This window comes from Ips typographus, linkage group LG10 (genome assembly GCF_016097725.1).
Source record: "Ips typographus isolate SLU linkage group LG10, UJ_Ityp_2.0, whole genome shotgun sequence".
NCBI lineage: Eukaryota > Metazoa > Arthropoda > Insecta > Coleoptera > Curculionidae > Ips > Ips typographus.
Window position 1 is genome coordinate 1,362,993 of NC_138431.1, and position 11,664 is coordinate 1,374,656.

The window sequence follows — 11,664 nt, forward strand, 5'->3', positions numbered from 1 at the left end:
GGTGATCGCACAATGATTCTTCAATGTTTTCAGCCAGTTCATCAATTCGTCTTTGCACAGAATTATTACTCAAAGGAATTTTTCGGATAATATCTGCCGGTTTATGAAGCACAGTAGTTATTACTTCATTTATTGCTGGCAATATTAACTCTTCTCCGATGTTATGTGGTTTGCCTTTTTGAGCAATTAACAAAGAGATATTGTACGAAGCTCGAAGTCCGTCGTCATCTTGCTTAGCAGCCGCCGAAAATAGTTTTGCTACACTTGGCTGAGTATTATGCTTCTTCTCTAGGTCTTGAAAATATGCTACATTTTTGTCTTTCTTACCTGGATGCATTTTATTCAAATGATCTTGCAGCCTTGAATGCTTCATTCGAAAATGTTTTTAGACATAGAAGACACAAAGGCGACGATGGGTTTGTGGGATTTTCAATAAATCCGAATTTAATATATTCCGCACAGTATTGCCGTCTCTTCTTTTTGGGAAAGACTGCACTACTGAGTCAAAAGTTTTGCTATAGTCCAACAAGACCAAACAAGACACCTTACCCTGGTCTGTAAAAGCAGATACATCTGTGGCTATCTTACATAATGTTGTTGCGGTACTAAACTTAGGCCTAAAACCAGACTGCACAGGAGATAAAATCTGCCGCTTGTCAATAAGAGCACACAATCTATCAGCCACTAATTTTTCGAAAATTTTTGCTATGAAAATAACATCAATCAAGCTATCACTTTGTCGCGTAATGCGAGTTGGCTCCCTAATAACTTGTTTAAGGTTAAATGATTGGGCAATTGAGAGTAGGTATTTCGACTCAACACTGTCGACCAATAAATTTATGTTAAGATCTCCCAATATGAACGTGTAACTATAAGACACTGAAAACAAAGACAGAAAATTTTCCAGTATTTCAAGATTTCTATAAGACACTGCCGGAGGTTTATAAAAAACTCCGATTAAACATTTTACTCCTGCCACAACCAATTCACACCAAAGAGTCTCTAAGCTATCGCCTGATTCCGTCTGCCGAAACATCTCAATTTCTATCTTCTTACACCTAATTGTTCCTATCATATACAACGCTACACCCCTACCCCTAGTAATCCTATCCGTTCTATATAGTTGATAGCCAGGAATGCTTATCAAATAATCAGGAATATCATAAGATAACCATGACTCACTCACTGCAAATATATCGGGTTTCTCCATCTTTATCCAGTCTAGAAGATCAGCAAATGACGGGACTAATGACCTTATATTTACATGCGCAATATAAAGAGATTTATGAATGGAGCTTTTGCCTACATTAGATTGATTTCCAGTAAGTGACTTTTCTGCGTTCATTTGATGATAAGAAGTGACATTTATTGATTGGGATGTGTTTGGGAAAGCAGGATATTTGGAAATCTCCCTACTAGCTGCATTTATGGAAAAAAATCCTTTGTTTCACTCACGAAGGTTTTGTGCTTTGCAAAATCAAATCTACTTTTACCCACGTTTTTCGGCCAAAACTCGGCATTATACAGCTCGTCCTTTTTTTCCATAGGACCAACTACTACAAAGGCTTTTAGTTTGTTGTTTTGTTCAGTAGGTAGCTCTTTGACTATAAAATTGAGGTTCTCAAATCCTGGCTTATTTTTTAAATATTTTTCTATGATCGTCTCCGAAGCCTCTTGTTTCACCCTGTACATGTATAACCAAACCCGGCGATCACCACCTACAAATTCCTTAGTGTCTGAATTATCTATGTCTTTTCCTGTGCCTAGTCGCTTTGGGTTTTTAAAGCGTTTTTTTGTCCATGGTAATCCTGAAAGTTTCCTAGTACTTCTTCCTCTTGTACCCTATTATTATGCGAAATTTGGCGTGAGCGTTCAGACATAGTAGACTGTACTGAATTTGACCTAAGTCGAGACTGTGTGGGCGGTTGCAATACTGTTTGTTTACTTTGCTGACTGGCCATATCATCAGTTGTTGTTGTTGATAATAATGCTTCCCGGTATCTATGTTTATTATTATTTTTTGTTAAATTGGTGTTAACGTCCTGCTCTAGTCTAGTACATTTTTCAACTAACAATCCATTGTTCTGTTTCAATATATTGTTCTTATCTGTAATTTCTTCGATTAGTTGCTTCAGATATTTGATTTCTACTGCTGAGTCGTTCTCCTTGTCTTTGTCATCCTGAGTACTAGCACACGAGCACTGAACTATACTCTTGCTACCACTCAGCACTTTTAACCCTGATACCCTTAAGGCACACGAAGAGTGAAACATCCATTTACATGAAATGCACTTTACACCCGTTTGTACCTTACTTTTACACGATTTGCATTTATCGCCCGGTTCAGACTCAGACGTCTTTACGTCTCCAGCCATCGTGCTGTACTGTAACATTAAAGCTTGCAAATCAGCAAGCGACCAATCATACCCTTCAACCAAAATAATATTGCCGTTCCTAATGGGGTTGGTGACGGCGGCAGGGTGTAATTGGGCATCACCTAGATTTACAAACATGGGGTCAAACCCATCAGGGAAGGGCTGCAAGACGGGAGCAGCAGCTGTTTGCGTCCCTAACCAATGAGAACCAAATTAATTTGGCATAAATCGCGTAGTTGTGTGTACTATATTGGGACTCAAGGAGGTTATCACCTATGGCCCGCATCACAGCCTGGTTCGTGATCTTAAGGTATGGGGCCAGCCCGTTTTGCACAGCCTTGTCATTTATAGTAGCCCCGGTATAGAATGGGGTGAGCTTGGTCATGTCCAAGTCATATTTCTTTGCTGTAGGACCCCACTGCACGTGTAACAATGGCATTCGATCTTCAGGTAAAGGGCCGCGTGTAGTCAAGAGTATCGGGCTCTCTACCCTAACCTGATTACGGTAGTTGCTTGCCGTTTCAGCTTGCAACAGGTAGGAACTCAACGAAAACGCACCTTGATTAAACCTAATAACATTGGGCACATTTTGAAAGGATGCCGCATAATGTTGTATAAAGGTCGCTGGTCCTTCGGGGATATGGGGGCACGTCGCAAGTAAGTTGTCATACGCCCCAGAAGCTTCAACCGAGTGATCCCCCACAGTATTAGGGGCATGTGGGTCGACTTCTCCTCTTCTAGGGACTCGTCTACGCAGGTCACGCATTGGGCCTGCACTAATTTCCTCTCCCGGAGGTAGGCTTGGGTTAGAGCTACTGGAACTGTTACTCTCTGAGTCGTAGTCAGAAGGAGCTGAAGACACAGGGCTGGTGGCTGGTCTTGGGATGCCTTCACCTGTCTGGGAGGTTATGGTTTGGAGAGACGCTATCATAGATAGCTGACTACTTACCTGATAGAATGTAGTTCCAGCTTCGCTAGAATCGCTAGCTGGACTGGGGGGAGCCAACTGCGCGGGGGCTCCACCCTCCATACGTTCGCATGGGGCTTCTTCAGCTGTGGCCGGGGGGAGGGTTGTTGCCGTAGCAACATGTCTTGTTGTGAAAACAACAGATTGTTGGTTGGTCGGGACCTCCTGAGGAGCCATTTCGTCCTTCCCAATTGCCGCTTCTGACGCCAAGCGGCTGGCGGATCGCATGACTCGCTTACTCATGACTGCCTTCTAGTATCTGAAACAATAGAAACACTCATTAGTACTCGCTATCACATGGGGCGACCTATATCCGCAATGCCCCCAAATTGTAGGAATTCTCTTTATACCTCAGTGGTGCGTCATAAAAAAGTTTTGGTGAAAATCTAAATTTAAAACCTCCGAACCTCTGTACCTCTATAAGTCCGCTATTTTGTTATAGATAAGTCGGTTCCAAATATCATTTTTAAGTATCGTATCATAGGTACGCTGTTGGTCCGTCACGATTTCAAATTTATTCATACAAAATCAACAGTAAAAAAGAAGCATTGCAGATCAACGATCCGCACAAGTACAAGTACCTATGGAAAAAATGTTTTACACCTACCGTGATATTTAAAATAGGCTATTGCAGCTAGCTGATCGGGTATGAAATCACGAACTTTGAGATATGAAAGGGTGGTAGTTCAACTAAACCAATTTCAACTAATCCTGACTGAAAAAATGATTGTCATCTGCACTGATAGTTGGAATCAAAACATTAAATTTTGGCTTGTCGCTCTGACGTTTCTTAATGTTCCAAAATACTATATATTTCTATGAAACTTTGGTATAATTTGAATTAGTCGTAGAAAAAATGGATTGCAAATTTCGGGTGGATTGTCCATATTTTAAGGACATCTTATGTATTTATCCTCTTGTATGTTGCACAATATACTATTGAAAGCAACAATATATACAGGGTGATTCCAAAGTTGGTGCTTTCCTTTTACCTGCGAATAGGGCTTCAAAAAATAAGTTTTTTTTCCTTTGACGCTTTTTCGAAATATGAACAATAACGAAGATACACGGTGTCAAAGTTTTACTGAAAAAATAAAAATGTAATGATTTTGGCCAAACCACTTGAAGTAATTAAACAAAATTTTGTAGGTGTCAGTAGCTACGTGGAAAGCAAATTTTCCAAGAAACAAAAATTTTCTTGCGTTTACCAGTGGCGCGCGTATCATTTTTTTAAAATATTTTCAAAAAAAAAAATATACCCTACTGGTTTTTTTTTCAACATAAAATTTATTATTGAATTCCTTGTTCAATTCTAAAAATAAAACCCCTTTTATTATTTTTGCTACGACGCACCGTTTCCCAGTAAAAAAAAATAAAAACCGTCTTAATGCGTGCCTAAAATTAAATGCTAAATATAAAATTTTAATTTAAAATGTCAGATTATTAAAACTTAGTTCAAAGACGGCTGAAATCTTTTGTTTTTGTTTATGTCTCTTGATAAGGAATAACCTGCAGTTAGTTAAAATTAAATTTAAGTTATTTTTTATTATTTTTTTTTTCAGTAAAACTTTGACACCCTGTTTCTTCGTTATTGTTCATATTTCGAAAAAGCGTCAAAGGAAAAAAAAACTTATTTTTTGAAGCCCTATTCGCAGGTGAAAGGAAAGCACCAACTTTGGAATCACCCTGTATATCAGTTTGTCGAAGTGGTATGATGTAATTTGAACTTTAATAGTTAATAACATTACAACTTTATAAGAAAGTCTCTCTCCTTAACATTGATTGATGCTTATGCATAATTTTTTAATTGTATTTTAAGTTTATCCTAAGAATATTGCAATAGGTGGTCCGTCTCGTTGAAAATGGTGTCGGCACACCGCGCAGCGTGGGACTAAGTCAGTCTTACTAGAATCTCCGCACAACTGGAACAAAGCGTATAGCGCACTCGAGCACATATTGAATTTGATTCACGTAGCACACTTTGCATTTAATTAAGTCAGGCATGTGGTCTTCACTAAATTGAGTGGCAGGGAGCGGTGGTATCCATCGATCGGCTGCAGAAAAAAACAATATACCTTCTTGAACATGAAATAATGATGCTGTAAGGAATATATCCTTAGCTGCAGAATTTTGCTTCTCTTCTTGATTAAAACAATCCATTTACTAGTAACACCATTATGTATTAATAAAACACAACTTTAGGTTTACAAGAATGTGATAAGTTACCTGCTTGATTTTCAGACAACAATAACTCTTTTTTCTTCCTTTTTCACATCTGGCGCCTCCTATCGTCATTCGTTCTGTCAGCAGTTGCGGTGTTGCTGCAGTGACTTTAATTTATTTCTATTCTACTACTAACATAGCCCCCCACCTTGAAAGGGTTACTTTCAAAACGAAGTTACAAACGGTGTTAATAATAACTAAAACTAGAAAACATAACTGGTCCGACATTCAGAAGGAAGTAACTTGAATTCACTTCACAACACTTGCATAAACAAAGTTCAAATCAATCATCATGATCTGCCACAGGTAACACACACAGTTTGGAAACTGGTCTCTTGACTACACCTCGGTTGGTTCTGATGGATGCAACACGACAAATGTTGTCACGTCCTGGATGTAGGATAGAAACTCGTCCGATCCTCCAAGTGAGTGGAGAGGTTCCGTCTTCTCGAATAATTACTAAGTCATTGACTTGAATGTCTCGTTCTGGGTACTTCCACTTGAATCGCTGTTGTGTCAAATATTCTTTTGACCACCTAACCCAAAAGTGTTGGTAGATTTGCTGTAAATGTTGAAATTTTGACAACCGGTTACACTGGACCTCTTTGAGGTCTGGGTCAGCAACAGAGGTCAATCTTCTTCCAATAAGGAAGTGAGCTGGTGTTAGGACGTCGTAATCATTAGGGTCTGATGATAAGGGTACCAAAAGACGGGAGTTAAGGGTTGCTTCAATTTGTGTGAGCAATGTATACAAGTTTTCAAAAGTGAGAGAAGCATTTCCCATGACTCGTTTAATATGAAATTTACATGACTTTACCCCTGCTTCCCAGAGTCCACCGAAGTTTGGGGAGTTTGCAGGAATAAACTTCCAAGTTATTCCTTCAGATTCAAGATAGGCCATATCTTGTTTTTGCAAATCTATGCAGGTTTCCGTCTGGCAATAAAACGCCGCAGAGTAGCAATGAACGCTTCAGATGTAAAATCTGACACTATTTCAAGATGTATTGCGCGAGTGGAAAAGCAAATAAATAAGGACACATAACATTTTGAAATTTTAGCTCCTCTACCGTTTTTCGACTTAATATTAAATGGACCGGCATAGTCCACACCAGTAGTAAAAAAGGGTGGAGTTGTGGTGACTCTATCTTTTGGCAAGTTTTCCATCATCTGGTTATGGTATGTGGGCTTTACTCGAAAACAAGTAAAGGCAGGGACACATTGTTCTGACGCGACACCACGCTACGCCACTCGACGTGATGCGTCAGATGAACTGTGTGTGCACATACGAGTTCATACCACGCTAAGCTACATTACCAAAAACATTAAAAAATCATGGCAAGCAGCAGTTCCTCTGATGAGTGGGATCAAGAAATAGAAGCAGTGGCAGGTTTATTAGTATTAGAAGAAAGAAAAAGACGAAAATATTGGATACATCCAATAAACTTGACACGTTATTTTCATGGAGAATATCACACGTTAATAGAGCTTCTCGAAATGAATGATAATAGAGACCGATTTCATATTTATTTCCGAATGAACAAGGACCAGTTTGAGAATTTGCATTCATTAGTGGAAATGGATATTAAAAAGATTAGCACAACTTTCCGAAAGGCGATATCAAGCAAGGAACGACTGGCAGTTTGTTTACGGTAAGAACAATTCTGTTTATATATATTCTATATTTAAAACAAAGAGTGAAAACATTGAATCTTAAAATCTATAAAAAAAGTCCTTATTCAGATGAATCTAATGAACGGCTAAAAGTGCTATAATAACTGGTAGTAGAAGGACCTTGTTGAAATGTGTATAGCATAGGAACCTCAGTAATATCTCGAATCGGTTGTAGATTTTCTCCGTTTTCTCTTGCCGCAACTGGAGCATAACTATTTTGAGAAGTAGGCGTATTAGGAGGTGAAAAGAATGTTTGCCCTGAAGATGTAGTTGTTGAAGGACTTGTTAATGGCGTGGGTACATGTAATTGGCCCTGTTTCATATGTCGAATTTCTGCCTCGGATATCATAGTACACAATTGCATTCTAATAGTTGCTTGTTCTATTGAGGGTAGGCGTTTAACAGTCTTAGCCATACTCAAGTAGAACATGTCTGTCTCATCCAACATAGACTGATCTGCAGATTTTGACACATTTTGGTACTTAGCCTTTCGAAGCTCAGCGTTTTCTTTCATTATTTTAACCATTTCTTGAGCAGGATTTGACGTTTGATTACGCCTAGGCAGTGGTTTCTTTAGGTCCGGTTGAAAAGAAGTCACAGAAGGTGGATTGTTGACACTCGGCTCATGTTCTTCTTGAGGTTCTGCGGTCGCTTCATGATCTTCGTCATCAGCTTCAAGGCCGTCATTCAATTCCTCAGTTAACTGCTCTAAATTTGTATGTGTTTGCCTTGTTTCCAAATACGGGAGGAGGAATTCCATTTCTTTTTCATACTTTCATTTCAAAACTTTAGTTGCACCTTGCCCACTTTTTGTTTTACGTCTTTTTTGAGCATTGAAATAACAGTTTCTTAACTTTCCCCAAGCTGTTTTCACATTATTACCTACAAAATTCGTAATATTTTATTATTTTCGTTAAATAAGTTAAAAATGTATTTTTTTTTTCAGATTTCTAGCAACTGGCAATTCGTTCAGGTCTTTGGGTTTCAGTTACAGAATGGGATTCAGTACAGTACGAAAAATAGTTCAAGAAGTGTGTCAAGCAATTTGGCAAGTATTAAAACCAATACAGATGCCATCACCGACTGCAGTTATGTGGAAGGAGATTGCCCAACGATATGAACGCATATGGAACTTCCCACATTGCTTGGGAGCCCTAGATGGGAAACATATAAACATACGATGTCCTATTAATGCTGGTTCTGAATATTATAATTATAAAGGGACCCACTCAATTGTGTTGCTTGCTCTTGTTGATGCGAATTATAAGTTTATTGCTATCGACGTAGGAGCATATGGAAAAAATAGCGATGGTGCTATTTTTTCAAATTATCTGCTAGGCAAATCGTTAGCTAATAATTCATTCAACGTACCTGCCAACGAAAAGTTGACACCTAATGGGGAAGAACTACCTTACGTTATAGTAGGTGACGAAGCTTTTCCGTTAAAATCATACCTTCTGCGCCCTTACAGTAGAAGAAATCTGAATGGAGACGAGCAAAAAAAAGTTTTTAACTACCGTCTCTCCAGGGCACGAAGAGTAGTGGAAAACAGTTTTGGAATTTTAGCTGCCCGCTGGAGAATTTTCCTTCGCTACATGGAAGTTCAGCCGAAAACAGCGCAGAATATTGTTTTAGCAGCTATTTGTTTGCACAATATGTTGTGTGATAAAACAGATATATAACCGGAAAACGACTATTCAAATAGGCCTGATTCTTGTTTCACTTCTGTACCACCATTACGACAAAATTGCACCGAAGAAGCAATATATGTGAGAGACAAATTTAAAGAATATTTTATATCAGAAGAGGGTGCTGTATCTTGGCAACTACAAACTGTAAGACGCGGAAGAATATATTGAAGTGTATATATTTTAAATGTAAAATTATTTGTGATGTATTATAATACTGTTACGGTCTGGGCCTACTATACTCGATACTTCTTAACGAGCGCTCACTTCGGGATGGAACCGATGCGCCGCAATATCTGGCCGGGCGCGTATTAAAGTAGGCCACAGTTAGGAAGCGCTACCTAGAAGATTCTTGAATGGTCAAGGCAACCCGCGAAGCGTTTCGCGGTCATTCTAGAACGTGGTTTGCGAATATAAAAGACGCGGTGTCGAGAGTGTAGTAGTAGTGAATTTGGGAACGCGGTTAAGTTTAAATAGTGGAATAATTGTGGAATTGTAGTAGTGTTTTTAGTAGCTGTGTTAATTATTGTACGGAGTGTTTTAAAGTGTTAATAAATTTATTAATTGTTGAGTTAAATTGACTCTGTGTGAACCCACGGGAAAATCGTAACAATACTTTGAAAATGTGTGTATATTTTTATTTACCTACTAAGACCATTTTCTCAGCAATTTCTTCCCAGGCTTCTCCTCACATATTCTGGTCTCTATAGTGTTTACTTTTCATGTTATATAGACAATCGTGTTGTCGGACCATTTCAATTAACATAATTTCATCAATTTTTGCCGCCATCACCTCGATTTTATTACCAACACGTGTTGATCTCTTGCACACTATCCAGAATCCACGCTACGTTACACGACTCGATGTGACGAAAATTAGACAAGTTGGGATTTGTTGTTGTTGAGATCACGTTGCGGGGCGTCGCGTGGCGTGGGGTAGTATGGCGTCAGAACAGTATGCACACGTACATAAAAATGCTCGGTGCAGATCCTTATGACGTCGCGTCACGTCGCGTGGCATGGCGTCGCGTCAGAACAATGTGTCCCTGCCTTAATGCATGTGCGCACAATCTTTCGAGCTAAGCTTCGATCACCAATTATCCAATAATGCTCTCTCAATGACGCTAATAGTTATTTATGTATTAAGAGCGAAAAGTAAGGCTTTTTTAGTAAGGCAAAAAAAGCCACTTTTGCTCGTAACACATACAATATTTTTTCTACAAACAGTGCGAAATAATAGTACAAACAAGTATTTTAAAGTAATCAAATGTATTGTCGTTAGAATGTAAAATACACTATTTGTTATTGGTAATATAAAAATTAAATGTACAGTTTTGACAATTTTTTATAGAAATTCCTGATCCAATAGTAGCCAATTTCGAGGTTTTGTGCGAAATTTCAATATTGTCATCACTGTAATTTGAATATTCAGTTATTTGTAATTCGGAAGGTCTTGGCAAAATTTTCTTGGCTGTTTCAATTTTTTCGTTAATACTTTCTTCAATATAACCTGCTACTGTCGTGCTTCTCCAATCTCCATGGCGCTTTAGTTGTGTAATGTCGCCTCCTCCGTTAGCTAACAAAGTAGCTGACGATCGTCTAAAGCAGTGTCCCGTGTATAAATCAGAGTTGGGTAAATTAAGGTATTTTGCTATAATTGCTGGGATTTTGGAAATAGTGTTCATCCCTGTTGGCTGATTAAAATACCTGCCCTTTTTGTATTTTAAAAATAACCTCGTCGATGTATTGCTTTCCCTGGGTTTTAATCTAATATATTTTCTGTAGAACCCTAAATAATCAATGTTATTTTCTTTGTTGTTGTTTGTCACTGTAAATGTTCTCTTTCTCCCGGTTTTAGTATCAGGTATACTGATTATCAGAAGGGAGCCTTTATCGTCTACATCTTTCACATCCATTTTAACTAGTTCATCGCGTCTGCATGCCCCAGCAATACATATTAAGACAACCTATAATATTAAATAATTGCTAAAATATAGCCACACAAATTAATAGAAAGCAAACTTCACCTTGTGAATTAAGTAATATTCATCAGGACCATCGTTTAGGAATTTGCATATTTCAGTTCCACTAAAAGTTTTGGATTTTTTTGGTCTATATCCCACACTTTGCTTTTTTAGATATGACTTCAGCTTCGGAAAGTTGTTTAAATTGATATCATTCTTGGCAGAGAGAGTAGCTTTCAGCATTGAGTACACTGACCATAGTGAGGATGACTTCAATGTCTTTGATTTTTCAGAAAAATATGCAAGAAGGACGTTTTTTGAATATTTAAAAATATTTTTTGACATGCACCACTTCACAAAGAGATTGTTGTACATGGGGTGTATTGCTTCTCGTACATGGACTTTGATTTTTCGCGCAGTAGATTTGAAGAAACATTTTCTGCAACACTTCGAATTTCGGGTGGAGTATTCCGGATATCGTTATCACTGCTTTCCATGATACTTTTCTGCTTACTTACTTAGATATTTAACAACTTTGCGGCACAATTAACGTGAAATTCACTTGACACACAAACTGCATGCATTGTGGCCGTTGCTCTGGACAGCAAGCGAAAAAATGTTTATCGCTCGCTACCCTTGGCAACGCGCGATAAAGTAAACTCCTCAGTAAAGGGTAACTTTTCGTTGAGATTTGGAAGCGAAAAATGCATCATTATTGAATGTTTGTAGAAAAAAGATGTTGACAACCACAGTGAAGAAGTTTGTTATGTTCAGAG